This window comes from Condylura cristata, unplaced genomic scaffold (assembly GCF_000260355.1).
Source record: "Condylura cristata isolate star-nosed mole 26May11 unplaced genomic scaffold, ConCri1.0 scaffold00014, whole genome shotgun sequence".
NCBI classification, from domain to species: domain Eukaryota; kingdom Metazoa; phylum Chordata; class Mammalia; order Eulipotyphla; family Talpidae; genus Condylura; species Condylura cristata.
In genome coordinates, this window is record NW_004567115.1 from 10,975,634 (window position 1) to 10,991,803 (window position 16,170).

The following is a 16,170-nucleotide window of genomic DNA, read 5'->3' on the forward strand; positions in this document are numbered from 1 at the left end:
TGTGTGTGTGTGTGTGTGTGTGTGTAGATATAGATATAGATATAGATTTAAATTATTTAATAGTGGGCCCACCCTGGTGGCACAACAGGTTAAAATACAGCACTAAAGATCCCCAGCCAGGAGGGTGACCCACATAGCATGGTGGACCTCTCCTATCCCACCCACTGCTCTCCTCAAGCAGTTTATTTCAGTGGCTCTGCCTGTTCTGCTCCCTGCTTTGTCTCTGGTGAGTTCTCTCATCCCACCACACACAAACACATACCTCTGGCATGTACCCCACTTCTTGTATACATAAATAAATAAATATTTAAAAAATAAAATTATAGCAATGCAATATTTTGCAGTAATCAAAAACAATGTACTTACATATTAACATAAAAATTTTTCATATCCTGTTGCTAAATAAAAAACAAAGGTATGAAAGATAGTTTATGGTATGACTATAAAAAACAATGTATACCCATATTTGCAAATAGTGGAATTTCATTTCAATACTTTCTTCTTTTTACTTTTTTGTTTAATTTTTTTATACATATGTATCTACTTTTAAGTCAGGGAGGGAAATCAAGCTATTTAAATAGAAGGAAGAAAATCATTATTCTAATTTCAATCCAACTAGAATAGTCACCCAAGAAACCAAATGTAGTTCTTGTATTTCTCTGCCTTCTGTTGGAAGGATAACTGTGGATAAACAGACTATGTAACAGAGAAAATTTGAATAATGGTATCTAGAACTGAAACCAAAGCAGAGGTGATATGCTAGTCAATACATGAACTAAGTAGGATGCCTTTATCTTACATAATATTTGAAGAATTAATTCATTGTTCATAATTCACTTTTATAACTAACGAAAAATATATGGTTTCTAAATGATAGCAAAGAATATAATTATCACTGGTTTTTCCTACATAAGTTACCACTCCATAAATCTTTGTGTTAATGTGGAAAATCTGACCTGAACAGATGGACATCATGCTGTTTTCTAAAACATGAACAGATTTCTGATCTTCTGGACCAGGAAATGAAGTCAGCACTGAAACAACAAACACTATCACCCATCTCCTAGAATTTCAGCTTAAGATGTTGCTAATAAAATAAATATTTCTCTCTTCAGAAATACAGTAATGTTTCTGTATTAATGGAATGTGAGTTTGAACTTTTATAAAACATAGTAGGATACTTGTGCACTGGAGGCACTGACTGATCCCTGAATCACACCAATTTTGTGACTCCTCTTTGTGGCAGTATTTGGCTGTTGGCAGTATTTGGTTACTTATACCCTCCATTCACCAAAGCACTTTCTAAGGATTACCAGTTTGCCTGGTTAAAATTTCCCTTTAGCCCAAGGGCCCCATTCCTCGAGCATCTTTATCCCAGCCATTTCACAATAAAGGGCTCTCAGTCAAATAATTAGCAATGTGGTTTATAAATATGTACTGCAAGTTGTGAGGAGACTGGTAGAGCCAGCTGGGCTGGGTCTGAGGAGGAGTTGGGGCAAAGGAGGAAATGTGTAAAGAGTTAAATAGATTAAAGATAATGGGAGCCACACCCCACTCTGTCTCTGGTGAATCCTCTCACTGCCCCTGCACCTCTGGCTTGTACCCCAGTTCTGTATGCATAAATAAATAAATCTTAAAAAAAAAAAGATAACGGGAGCCACAACTGCTAAAAAATGGAGCTTCCATATGACCCAGCAATCCCATTCCTAGGTATCTACCCAAAAAACACAAAAACACTGATTCAAAAAGACACCGGCACCCCTATGTTTATTGCTGCTTTATTTACAATAGGAAAGACATGGAATCAACCCAAATGCCCAAAAGTAGATGCCTGGACTAAAAAGATTTGGTACATAGACACAATGGAATATTACTCAGCAACCAAAAAAGGTAAACTCATGCCTTTTGCAGCAACATGGATGGAGCTGGAAAGGATCATGCTTAGCGAAATTAGCCAGTAAGAAAAAGAAAAATACCAGATGGTTTCACTCATAGCAGAAGTATAAAGGACCGGGGGGGGGAATAATAATAATAAGGAACAATTATATACCAGAGACATTTTATGGGGTGGAGTGGGGAATGGGGTCAAAAATGGGAGGGAGGAGGCAAGTGCACTGGGCTATGGTTATGGCACACGGGTGATTTGGTGATGGGAAGCCCATGCGGATTACAACTGAGATGGAAAAAGGCACAAAATGAAGTAAAAATAAACTATTATATTATTTTAAAAAATAATAATAATGGAAGCCAAATTTCTAACCATCAGAGAAGGAAGTTATGAACAGAAAAAGGGTGAAGACTAAAATGAACACTGTTATGTTGAAGTAAGCAGATAAAATAGATATAGAAATAGATACAGATGTATATTATGTGCATTCTGTTTGTGAGTTTCCCAGTTCAGTCTGCTAAGCTGGCCTAAAAGCAACATCACCCTAGCAGCAATTACTATAACTAACATAAAATTTTGCATTCTCTACTAAAAAGAAGCAGATTTCCTTGGAGAAAGTTTTTCAAATGACTGAAATGTTTGAGATAGGAAAAGTAAAAAAAAGTTAAGCCTGAAATATATTGTCAGAAAGTACTCCAACAATAATATAATGATGTCAAAAGGACACAAGAACCAGCTTGAAGAGAATTTCAACAGACAAATCTGGAATACTTTCAGCATCAAAATCAATAATAATAGTAATAGGTTATAATCCATTGAAAGAAATAGAAATCCACAAGTCTCTATAGCCACAAGGTAATAAAAAAACAAAGGTTTGAAATTACTTCAAAATAAAATATAAAACATATATTGGAGATTACAGTATCTATCTTATAGAATTACATAAATTAGTATATGTGAAGTTCTTAAAACAGAGCTTGGTAAACACTAAATATGTGTTAGCAATGTAGTGGTAGTGCTATGGAAGCCCTGAACTTTAACTCAAAGCTTTTCTGAATTAGAACAAGTTGACTTGGCTAACTTACTTGTTATTATTGTTTAGATTTTATTTAGATAAAAATTGAAATAGTTATTTGTACGTGAGATGCTAACAGCATTAATAAACTTGATTATTATGTTTTAAGCACACAGTGTTAATTGTAGAATATTTCATAAACTGATATCCTCAAGCAAAAACATTAATAACTTATAAATAATCAAGATAAAAATTTTAAAGTCATTTTTGTCCTTCATTAACTTAGGTTATATGATGGTAACTTAGGTTAAACGTTGGAGGGTTATCTATTCCAATACCTTTGTAAGTAGCTATATTCTTTACAACCTCCCCAACAAATATACTTTCTGTTGGAACACCTAATTGTCAACAAATTCACTACTCAAGTAAGCCACCTGAATTTGATTTGTTTTATTGCTTATCATTTACAGGCAATAAAATTCAACAAATTAAAAAAAAAAGATAGCCACCTGGAAATCATTCTGATAGAAAAATATTTTTAACATTGAGCTTAAATCTTTCTATATAATTTCCAGAGGATCTCCCTATATACGAATCTAGGGTCACTAATTAATTCTCTTGTCCACATGCCAATATTTCAGTATCAGGAAGAACTATATCCTACCTTCCCCATTCCAGGTCTCCCATCATGAGTGTCCTCTTTTCCAAATTGCAAATATTTTTTCTTTTTTTTTAATGTTCCATGTGTAATCTTGGTTTTCAATCTATTCAGCATTTTAACCATTATTCTCCAAACATATGCCAGTTTCTATAATCCTTTCTATTTAGGGGATTCTATTTCTATGAGGGCAGCCTGGGATCACACCAGCTATTCTGGTAGTCAAATGAATTCATGCTTATTCCTTCATTCACTCAATATTCACCTGTGCCTATGATGCTGAGAGAGAGAGAGATAGGGCTAAGAAGACATAAACACTCTCTTAAGGAACATGGTCTTTCTTTGAAAGAAAGGATATATGGTAACAAGTGCCACAAACATAGGTACTGTGCTAAAGGAAGGAAATTATGCAATTAAGTATGTATCAATTAAGTATGTATTTTCTTTAACATAGAGTACCAAAAAACAAAACAATGACAATTCCAGACTAGATGTATTTCATTTATTTAGCATAGGAATTGATAAAAAGTTACAGTTAGGATTTATGCTACATTAAAAACTTTCAGATTAGCAAATTATTATACAGATTCAGAAGGTACAGAGTTTATATAATTATTTTACCATTGAGAGCTCTAACAGTGGGATCAAATATCATTTGTCTACAATAATTTACGTACAACTGTATGCAGGCAAATAAAAAAAAAGATAAACTAGACTACTATATATCAAACTTATACCAAGAAATTTTACATGTATTATTTACTTAATACCACAAGAAGCCCAACAAGGTAGGGACTACAAGAAGCCCCTCTTTTTTTTTTTTAAGATTTATTTATTTATGCATACAGAACTGGGATACAGGCCAGAGGTGCAGGGGTAGTGAGAGGATTCACCAGAGACAGAGTGGGGAGCAGAACAGGCCGACTGACGAAATATACTTGCAGGGGAGCAGCGGGTGGGTCAGGACAGGTCAGCCGCACCATATGGGCAGGGAATAGATCTCATGCTGAAGCACCTTTAGCTTCTTAGTGCTGTGCTTTAACCCGCTGCACTACCAGGGAGGGCCCCATAAGTCCCTCTTTATAAAAAAAATATTTAAGTGAAGCCTGGCAGGTTTCACTGACTTGCCCAAGTTAACAAAAGTGCCAAATGTGGCAGCTTTGTTTTAAATTCAAGGTGTTACTAAGCTGTCACCAGTTTGCAGCCATAAACTACTTACCCAGCAAAGCAATCTCTGGCACCTCCCATCCACACCACAACCTTACTGGTGACCCTGCTTCTAGAAACCTTTGTACAATCTTTTACTCCTTTGGGTTAAGAACACTTCCCATAGAGCTGTTGTAGTCCTTGATACATGATATTACTGGGACTTGTATATACAACACTAAACCCTGATAAAGTGTCACTGCTCCAAGACCAGAGACCATGTACTTATCTCTTTCTTGCTATCTCAGCTCCTAGGGCAATAATAGACTCAATAAATCCTAGTTAATAGATTAAGAACCTGGCATGGATTGCCTGCTTTGAGGAAAGTCACTTTCTTTTTTTTTTTTTTTTTAAGATTTATTTTATTCATACAGAACTGGGGTACAGGCCAGAGATGCGGAGGGTGAGAGGCTTCACCAGAGACAGAGTGGGGAGCAGAACAGGCAGATCCACGAAGTACACTGCTGAGGGGAGCATCGGGCGGGTCAGGAGAGGTCTGCCACGCCATGTGGTCACCTCCGGGGCAGGCGGGAATCGAACTCATGCAGAAGCGGCTTCAGATTCTCAGTGCTGTGCTTCAACCTGCTGCGCCACCAGGGAGGGCCCCAGAGGAAAGTCACTTTCTAACCAAAGAGGACCTAGTGAACTCTGAATCTAATTAGTTGTGTTGCAAAGCTTTGGCTGCCACAATTCTACAACCTAACTTTATCTCTTTCCTAACTGTAAATTAAGGAATCCAGAGTACATGATTTAGTTCCACCGCCATCCTCAGCAGCTTATTCATCTTTGGAATCCTTACCCTTATTTAGAACACTGAATCTGCCAAAGTTACAGACACCAGGCAAATCAGATTATCAAATACTTCCATTTTTTTGTCAAGTTCTTAAAGTGAAAGTTAAGACTTTAGTAAAGTTACTGATATTTTGGGGGTTTTAAAAGAGATACAAAGTAAGTATTTTTTGATATAGTAAGGAAATGACTAAATGTACTTTTGTAAAAATGAAAGAGGTGGACTGAGTTCACGTGTAATTATAATTATAAAATAGTATTAAATGTACATAAAGTATTATATATACCCATTGATTGCATATAATTTTACTACAGTAATGACTATAAGAGAAAACAGAGTGAGTAAAACAATTTAACACATTTACTATTATATAAGTATTAAGATTTTTAAATTATATATGGTATATTAACATTTATTGGGCAAAATTAAGTTTTGGTCTGCAAGGAAAAAGGTTCTGTGGTCTTAGCTCATCTCTGACATTCCCTACCAAAGCGAATGATATTTCTTGAGTCTAGACTAGATATCAAAGGTAGATGATGAAAAGTGAGGAAGCAGTGATACTTATTATCTCTCTCCCAAGTCAGAAGCCAACAGTGACTATTAATGTAACACTTGCATCACTTTGAAAGTCTAATGCTCAGGCAAAATGGCAGAAAAAAATATGCATGGTGATAGGAGTATTTTGCCTGACTTTATAATCAAAATAATACAGAAGTATGGAATAAAAAGGAGGATATGTTACAGTGGAGGCATTGAGGGACCCCCCAAACATGCATGCTCTAAATGGATTCTACCATCTGCCACACCAACACAAAATATACTCTAGTGGGTAAAAACCTTTAATACAATCAGTGTGCAATAGAGAAGAGAGAAAGAGAAAAAGTACAGTTTCCAAATAAAGCATCCAAAGTTATCCATCCCCTCATGAGTAAATGCTCAGTCAAACAGGATTGGTCTAAAGCAGGGTCACTAAGGCCCCAAAATTGGCTGTAATCTAGTGCTTTAGGAAATTGGTACAAGGGGCCAAGCAAGTCTGGAAGGAAAAAGCAAAAGTAAAATCAAGTTAAAGGCTGCCACTATCAGCCTTCCCACAGGTTTCTCACCCAAGTCTCTGTCTCTTTATTATCTCCTTCCTTGTACCCCAAGTCTCTGGTACAAGGCAAACAAGCAAGGCTTCTTCACATCTCTCTGCTCCGTGTATCTCCTCCGGTCTTTTCTTGCTCCTCTTTCTTCCTTCTGCCTCTCTTAGCTTCTGCTTCTTCCAGTTCAGCTCCAGGCTTCCTAGGGTGGGGCAGGGAATCTGGAACACCCCCAACCCTTTCTCTGGGGGATTACCTAGTTACCGATATAGCTATTGTTCATAACATTGCATAATTGAGTGCCAAAGAATACAATCTATGGGACAAGGTAGTCTCAGCATGACAAGTGAAACAAGATTCTCATCACTAATGAAATGTTTTAAAATGCTCTGAAAAAAAAATATGACTGATGCTATCACTTTTTTTCTTTTTAAATAAAAAAATTCCAATCCCAAACTGGAAAATTACCTTTCTACTCAGGTCACCAGGAGGTAAAGTCTCCTCAAGCAACTAATATTTAGTGAGGGTTTCAGCCTCATTATATAACTATAACTGTTAGATTCCAAGATAGAACAACAGCCATAGAAATCAGCTAAGAGACTTGAAATTGGATCGCCATGCTATTCAAGGTATAAGGTATTGGGGAATTCAGCTATCACTTTTAATTAAAATATCGTGAAAATAAACTTTGTAAACTTCAGTTTAACTTATATTTGACTAGTGGGCTACTTATACCTATAGACATTATCTGAATTTCATGGAGATTGTGGCCTTCGCGGAGGGTTGGAGTACTGCACTGAGAAGCTAAACCAAGCCATGGCCACTTCAATGCAAGTTCAATCCCTGCCCCGAGGTGACCCACATGGCACAGAGACCTCTCCGGTCTTGCCCTCTGCTCCCCTTATCAGTGTACTTTGTTAATCTGCTTGTTTTGCTCCCCACTCTACTTCTGGTGAGTCCTCTCATTGCTCCTGCACCTCTGGCCTGTATCCCATTTCTATAAGCATAAATAAATAAAATCTTTAAAAAAAAAAAAGAAAGACATATAAATCATATTAAAAGTATGATTAGATAATCTGTCAACCTCCCTGTCACTCTCCCTGCCAGTATCCCCAGATTTACTCCTCTGATTGAATTCACTAACTTCTATTTCTAATTGCTAAAATAGAAGTGTCAGTCACATTAATGAAACCAGTATGATCATGGCTCTCTTCAGTTTGGGCTGCTCTGTTGCATACTGCCTAACTCCTGACTGGAGCTAATTGACACATCCACCAACACAACTAGACAGAGCCCATTAAGAATTGGTGAGTATTGGGCCCTCCCTGGTGGCGCAGCGGGTTAAAGAATTGGTGAGTATCAGCAACCAAAAAAAAGAAACACATGTCATTTGCAGCAAACATGGATGGAGCTGGAAAAGATCTGGCTTAGTGAAATAAGCCAGAAAGAAAAGGAAAAATAATGGATGGTTTCTCTCATAGCAGGAATATAACAGAACAGGTGAGAAAATAATGATAATGATGGACAGCTATATACCAGAGACATTTTGAGGGGGTGGAGCGGGGAATGGTATCAAAAACAGTGCAGGGAGGGAAATGCACTGGCTATGGTGATGGCACATGGGTGACTTGGTGATGGGAAGCCCAAGGGGATTGCAAATGAGATGGGAAAATGCACAAAATGGTGTAAAAATAAACTATTATATACATATATAAAAAATTAGAAACAAACAAAAAATATTAGAAACACAACAAAACAAAACAAAAAAGAATTGATGAATATCCCCCCAGTGTGAATGGCACATCTTAAAACAACTAGCAACAACAAATGTTGGCAAGGATGTGGAGAAAAAGGAACTCTCCTGCACTGCTGGTGGGAATGCAAACTAGTACAACCACTATGGAAAACTGTTTGGAGGTTCCTCAAACTGCTAACCATGGAGCTTCTATATGACCCAGCAATCCCACTCCTAGGTATCTACCCAAAAGTCACAAAAACACTGATTCAAAAAGATACCTGCACTCCCATGTTTATTGCTGCATTATTTACAATTGGAAAAACATGGAAACAACCCAAATGCCCAAAAGTGGATGACTGGATTAAAAAGATGTGGTACATACATACAATGGAATATTACTCAGCAACCAAAAAAAAGCCACATGCCTTTTGCAGCAACATGAATGGAGCTGGAAAAGATCATACTTAATGAAATAAGCCAGAAAGAAAAGGAAAAATGCCAAGAGGCAAAATAATAATAATGAACAATTATACTTCAGAGACATTTTATGGGGGTGGAGTGGGGATTGAGATAAAAAACAGTGAGAGGAGGGAAATGCACTGGACTTTGTTGATGGCACATGGGTGATTTGGTGATGGAAAGCCCCAGGAGATTACAACTGAGATGGAAAAATGCACAAAATGATGGAAAAATAAACTACTGAAAAGGAAAAAAAAAGAATTGAGTATTCAAGTATCCAATTATGATATATGAGTCTAGGTTATAATCTTTAGCAAATTCAATTGTGCTCTGTCTCTAGCTAGAATAATTTTTATAATCTTGTCATGAGGACATCTTTCTATGTGTAACACATCACAAAGGAAATATTGATAGATTCAACTCCATGAACATAGATCTTTTGTGCAAAAAAAAAAATCTTTTGTGCAAAAAAAAAAAATTAGTAACAAACAAAACATAACTACAAAAATGGCCAACACCTTGCAATCAAAATGAGCTCTTACAAACTCAAATAAATGGGCTGGTCATACATAGGTAATTCATAAAGGAAATACAAATAACCAACAGACATATGGAAAGATACACAAGTCACAGAAATAAGGATTAAAAGATGAATGAGAGTTCTAGCCTATATGAATGAAGAATCTAAAATATCATGCACTATTGGTTACAGATCAAATTGTTACAATATTTTTGGAGAGCAGACACTATGCACTGAAATGAGAAATGTGTGTCCCTAACCTATCATTTTCATTTAGGAATTTATTTTAAGAAAATAATGCTATTACAAATAACAGCATATTAAAAGAATGTTCAATACACCAAAAATTGTATTATCCAAAATTTGTAATTATGCAAAATGTATCTTAGTTATATTTGTAGCCAATGGGAAGATAACCATATTTTATGTGAATAATAGATAAATCAATCTACTTGTGATATACTAAATTTAAGAGGTACATATTCTTCACATCTCTAAAGTCAAAATGCATCTTACAATTGGTAAGATTGGTAGCATCTTACATTCAATTTAATGACTCCTTACTTATTAATTTAATAATCTGGAAATATTTATTCCAAGATAATATCCATGATTAACTGTGGAGAATAGCTTATTAGAGGATTTTATTTTCAACTCTGCTGTTGTTTCCAATTTATTACTATCAGACATATGTTTAAATTTTCTTTTAAAAAATAATAAAATTATCCCCATTTGGCTGTTCTCAAATAATGTAGAAATAGTTCAACACCCAATAACATTTTTTTTTGGAAAAGTTATTTTGATCCATAACAGATGTCAAAAAAACCATTGTTTTGGTTTTTCTTTTAAAAGCGTTGGATATGTACACATTTGCACATATGTGTGTACATTCTGAAGAACTACAATGATGTGAGTTACTAATTTTGCTGCAATAAAATTAGGCTTTGTCACATTTTCTTTTTTAAAGATACATTTTTTAATATATGTATTACATCACCCTTCATTTTTGTTAAATGATTTCCCTGTGAAATTCTGACTACCAGTTCACCTGTGCACCATCACCATAGTCCTTTGTGCTCTTCCCACTCCTGTCCTGATCCATCCTTCTCCTCCTCCTTTACAGAATGTCTCTGACCTATGTTTGCCTGATGATTTTGATTTTTACTTTATTATAGTTACTTTTATTTTCCTGATCCCTTATTTGATTCCTCTATATTTCTCCTTTAAGTGAGACCATTCAATATTTTCCTTTTTCTTTCTGGTTTATTTCACAGAGCATAATCCCTTCCAGCATCATCCACGTTGCAAAGGGCATGAGTTTATCCTTTTTAATTGCTGAGTAGTACTCCATTGTATAAATAAACCACATCTTCTTAATCTAGTTGTCTGTTTTTGGCCATTTGGGTAGCTGCCATAGGTTACCTATTGTAAATTGTGCTGTGATGAACATAGGAGTGCAGATGTCCTTTTGAATTAATGTTTTTGTGTCCTTTGGGTAGATTCCTAGGAGTGAAATTGCTGGATCATATGGAAGCTCCATTTTTAGTAGTTCAAGGAATCTCCACACAGTTTTCCATAGTAGTTGGACCAATTTGCATTCCCAACAGCAGGGTAGGAGTGTTGCTTTTTCTCCACATCCTCACCAACATTTGTTGTTGCTAGTTTTTTTAATATGTGCTGTTCTCATTGGTGTAAGGTGGCATAAAGATACAATTTTACTTATCTTATGCATACAAGAACCGGGGTATAGGCCAGAGTTGTGGGTGGTGAGAAGACTCACCAGAGACAGACTGGGGAGCAGAACAGGCAGATCTACTGAAATACACTGTTGAGGGGAACAAGAGGTGAGATAAGAGAATTCCTGCACCATGTGGATTAGCTCTTTGGCCAGGGATTGTACTCAGGCTATAGTGGCAGGCAATACCTTGATAGCGGGTAGGGTTAAAGTCCTAGGGGTTAAACTCCTAGGGCACCACTAGGGAGGCCCTTCTGTCATATTTTTCTTTTTTTCATTTATAAAAGCTATTCTAAAGAATAGCTCCTTTAAAAAAATATTGCATACCAACTGTTTAAAATTACTTTAGACTTAAGAACATTTCAAGTAAAAACACTGTTGTTAAGTATTCAAAAGCTAAATACATTACATTAAAGTGTTCAAACTAAGTAACATGTTACTCCTCATGGAGGATAACTCTCCATATGGGGATATATATGATACATATAAAATAAATACTACAAAGAAAATACTACTGAAAATAAATACTACAAAGAATTTTCAATACATTTTTACATCTAGAAATTAAGAAAATTTAACTGAAAATAGAAGTGGGGGTATAAACCTAGAGTTTAAAATGTAAATTTTGTTTATAAAACCATAAAATGTGAACGATTACCTTTTATTATAGAGGAGTGAAAATTGTTGTAAATGCTGGAAATTATAAAGGAAAGATATAATTCTGACTACATAAAAGTGAAATTTTCCATTACTTTCACACATAACTTATAAAAGTTTAATAATAAAACAGTCCAAAAAGTGCAACATAATTAAGAGTTCTTAGTATACAAGAAGCTCTTACAAATAAGAAAAATACAAGCATGAACCAGAAACTCAAAAAACAAGAAATAAGAGTCATCAGGTAAGTATAAGAAAAGATGTTAAATTTTTGTCTATATGATTGGAAAATACTTTGAAAAGATTGATAAAACCTACTAACCTGGCCCTCCCCGGTGGTACAGTGGGTTAAAGCATAGCACTAAGAAGCTAAAGCCACTTCAGCATGAGTTCAATTCCCGCCTACCCCAGAAGTGATCCACATGGAGCTGCAGACCTCTTCTGGCCTTCCCTCTGCTCCCCTCAGCAGTGTACTTCATCAGTTGGCCTGTTCTGCTCCCTACTCTGTCTCTAGTGAATCCTCTCACTGCCCCTGCACTTCTGGCCTGTACCCCAGGTGCTCATGGGGGGGATACTGACATTCTAATTCAGAGCTTTTAGTGGCATGCTTATATTGGGACACTTTTTCTGTAGCACAACCTAGAAATAGTGTTCTTCTCATGTATCTGACACTTGTAGATACTGAGGACATAGTAAGAAAAATTTAGCAAATCAGTGTTTCAAAACTAAAATATAACAAGCATTGGTTCATGAATTTCACTTCCAGGAAATTGTTCTAAGAATATAATCAAACAACTATGCAAATGTTTGTTCAATGATGTATTTGCAGAATTGTATGTAAAAGCAAAAAAAATGGAAATACAAAAATTCCATTGTTGTAAGATTGTTTAAGTGAACTAGGCTCCATTGCTTCATCTACATAGTACAATATTATGCAGCCCTTAATAATGATTACCTAATTTTATACTGGTTTGAAAGACACTAATGATATAGTGAAAATGCAACCAAAAGATAATGGTTAATTTAAAATGTGTGTGTTCATCTAAAAGAAAATTTTCTTACAGTGGTTTTCTCTGGTTTTGGGCATTCCTCTATTACCTAAATTTCTTAACAATGAGTATACATTTCCTGAGAGAAAACCACAAACACACACACATTATATATATATATATGTATATTTTGAAAAGTACACAAATAATCATTAAGGAATTCACATATCCTATATTACAACCATATTTGATATTGCCAACATTATGATACATCTTAGTTATATTTTCTTCAGATTATGACTTTACATATGCACCCATTGTAAAAGTTCATGTTTAATTCTGTTCACTGTAAGCTTCTAGATATTACTGTGTATTAAATTTTTAAATTCTTTTTGTTTAACATTCCTTTATGCATCTTATTTGTGCCAATATCAAATTACATCTTTTTGGGCTGTTTTTGTTATGGCATATATATATATATATATATATATACACACACACACACACACACAGAGAGCAAGAACACTCAGCAAAATACCAAACAATTTAATTCATAGATTTTGTGACTTTGTAAGGGATGATTAAGAAAATTAATGGTTCTTCAACATTGGAGGTGTCAATTAAGTGCAACTTATAGCATGTGATGGCTCTGAAAACAGATGAGTGTATTTATATCTATGTTATATTTGTGTGCATATATACATATATGTATACATATGTATACGTGAGAGTTCATATTTATTTAGGCTCTATGAGCTTACAGGTCATCAGTTGTTATACATATGCTTTATCTGCATCGCTAAAGAGAGCACATTGGCCTTCATGCTATCTCCAGGAAAACAACACCAACCCCTTTACAAAAGGCTTTAATGATAGGCCGACTTTACTATAGCCACCTGTCTTGGAGATAGGCTACATCTAGCAAAGAGGCAGAGTAGGACAAGGCAGGCCTCTGCCTGTTGTGGGAAGTCAACCGAAGGCGATTAAAGTATTTCAGCACCATGGACACGGACAACTCGCAAGAGCCGGTTCGCAAGCAATTGCCAGAAGCGACCGTTCCTCCCAGCCACCCCCAGTCCTTTCTGCCCAGTGCGTCACGGTCTCCCGGTCTCCAGTTATCCCTCAGCGTCGGCTTCCTGCCTGGCTCTTTCCCAACCCAGAAAAAGCCTGGTCAGAGAGACGTGCTAGCGCAGCACTGCCTTCCCAAGTAGAGTGTCTTTCCTGCCCACGGGTGCGACCCTTCCTTCTCTCAAAAGAGGACAAACGAGCGCACGAGGCGTAGAAATTATACAGTAACCCAGAAGCCGGTCGGGAAGGTTTTGCGTTTCCCTCTCTGTAGCTGGAGGATTTTCAGTGTACTTGCCCTGCTCCTCTAGCCGCCAAGTTCAGGCGTAGCCTGTGTCTTCCTCCTGGTCCTCACCTCTTCGGGTAAAGATTTCCACGAAAATCTCAACCCATACAGACAGATGTTCAAGAGTCAAATACATGAGACCAGAGTAATGGGAACTACTTGGCTCTATTTCTAAAACCACCATTATTTCTTCAAGTTTGTGTTTGAAATTGATCTCATGACGACGCCACAGGGACTCACCCTTGTTTGGACAGGGTTCTGGGTGAGAGGAACGCGAAAGACCCTCGTCACAGGCTGGAGACAGGCCCAGACATGTGCTGGTGTCAGGAAACGGGGCTCAGGGGTAGTAGTTGATACTGACCCGACCGACCCGGTATCCCGGTTGTCCAAGAGAGTAGAGCAAGAAAGTAGGGGTTCTCAAGGCCTTTTCAGGAGTCGAACAGTCCCCCAGAGATTTGTGAAGGGGGTGGGGCATTTCTCTTTCCGCCTGCCCCAATTCAAAGAGGGGCTCTGCCCCTTAGGTTCAAGGGCTAAAAACGTTGGGGCAGAGGCTCGCTCACACTCTTTCGTGATGGAGTCTCCCGGCGACGGCGTTGACCCCAGCCCCCCATTCCCGACCGACTCCTGGGCCCGGTTACCTGTGTGTGGCAGCGAAGAAGCGCCCCGCGTTGCGGTCAGGCTGTGAGATGCTGCGTGCCTAGTCCAGCCTCTGAGCCCCGGGAGGCCACCGCGCGCACCGCGAAGAAAACCGCGGTGGGGGCTGCTATGTCCGTAACAACAGAGAGAGGGGCTCAGCCCGTGCGGACAGTGCGCCTGCGCTCTCCGCTGCCCCTCCTGACCGATGCCCGCGTCAAAGATTGCAAGCGGCACACAGGATTTGCGCCAGAATTGAGGGACTTTCCCTACCCTCTCAGCGAGAGGGTCTAAAGCCAAGAATCTGCCTGCCAGAGGCTGAAGGAGGGTGCTTTAGCCTACGCCCTTGGAGAGAAAGAATTTGAATCAGTCGCCTGTGAGACCCGGTGACGTGGTCTTCAGGAAGGGGGCAGGGAAGCAGCTTCAGTCCATTACCGCCCACCCTACACCTCTCCTGCCTCTCCCCTCTCCCGCCCTCTCTGATTGTGTTTAAAAGTCGTAATGATTCCTTGGTATTTAAAAATGCGTCCACCATCAATTAAGTCGTGGTCCGAAGATCTTCGGGCATCTTCAAATTTACCTAGCATTTTAGCCATAAGATATCTGAGGGAAGGGTCTTGATACAGTAAGCTGCTTCATGGAGTCTGGTCTTTGTACCCCCAATCTGCTGAAGGACAGCTGTCTTTCAAAAACAGACCTGGAGTAGACGAGTGAAGAGGACAGGCAAAAAGGGTGAGATTTGAACCAAGATACTAGCTGTGGGAAAAGATAGGATGTGACTGCTTGTTATTTCTTTGTGGCTTCAGATACATTCTCCATCTGCTCTGTGGCCCAGGGCAGACCTTTAGGGACTGCATTAATTATCCTCTCTTTCACTTGATTTTTCCCAGGAGGCATCTGTCTGAGAACAGCCCCAGAGGATCCCTCTGTTAGCAATGGTTTTATACATGCGTGTGTGTGTCTTTCAGATTATATATGTACACACACACACATATAAACTGATAGCCATTTTTTTCCAGCTATGTAGAGGGGACCCTCTCCTACTATACCTATATACTGTCCCTCCTCACTTTGGGTCATTTTCTGTTCTGGTGGCAACTGATTGCTTTTGCTCAGTCAGAGCTGGGCTAGTAATGGCTTCCAAAGATTTCTTTTAACCTGACTACAACTTCTAAAATAACCCCTTCATTAAATTCTCCTCTACTCTCCTCTGATGTGTTGTCTTTTCCCTACCAATAATAGATTTTACTTTGCCGCAGTTGGGAAGATAAGTGTGTGGGGGCTGGAGAGAAAAGGTGAGGGGGTAGTATTTAAAAAAAAAAAAAGTGGCTTTTAAAAGGTGGAATGTCTCGGCCTTCCCTGGTGGCGCAGCGGGTTAAAGCACTGCACTGAGAAGCTTGAGCCACTTCTGCATGAGTTCGATTCCCGCCTGCCCCAGGAGGAGACCACATG

The 16,170-nt window shown here is 38.0% G+C and overlaps 1 protein-coding gene across 1 annotated transcript in view; it reads right to left on the reverse strand.

Annotated features, from left to right (window-relative positions):
- Positions 1–14,961, reverse strand: part of SLC35G2 (solute carrier family 35, member G2) — a 30,516-nt gene extending 15,555 nt beyond the window's left edge. Inside the window, exon 1 of the mRNA XM_004682175.2 lies at positions 14,724–14,961. The gene's annotated coding sequence lies outside the window, so the exon portion shown is untranslated. The remainder of the gene's footprint in view (positions 1–14,723) is intronic.
- Between the last annotated feature and the right edge of the window lie 1,209 nt (positions 14,962–16,170).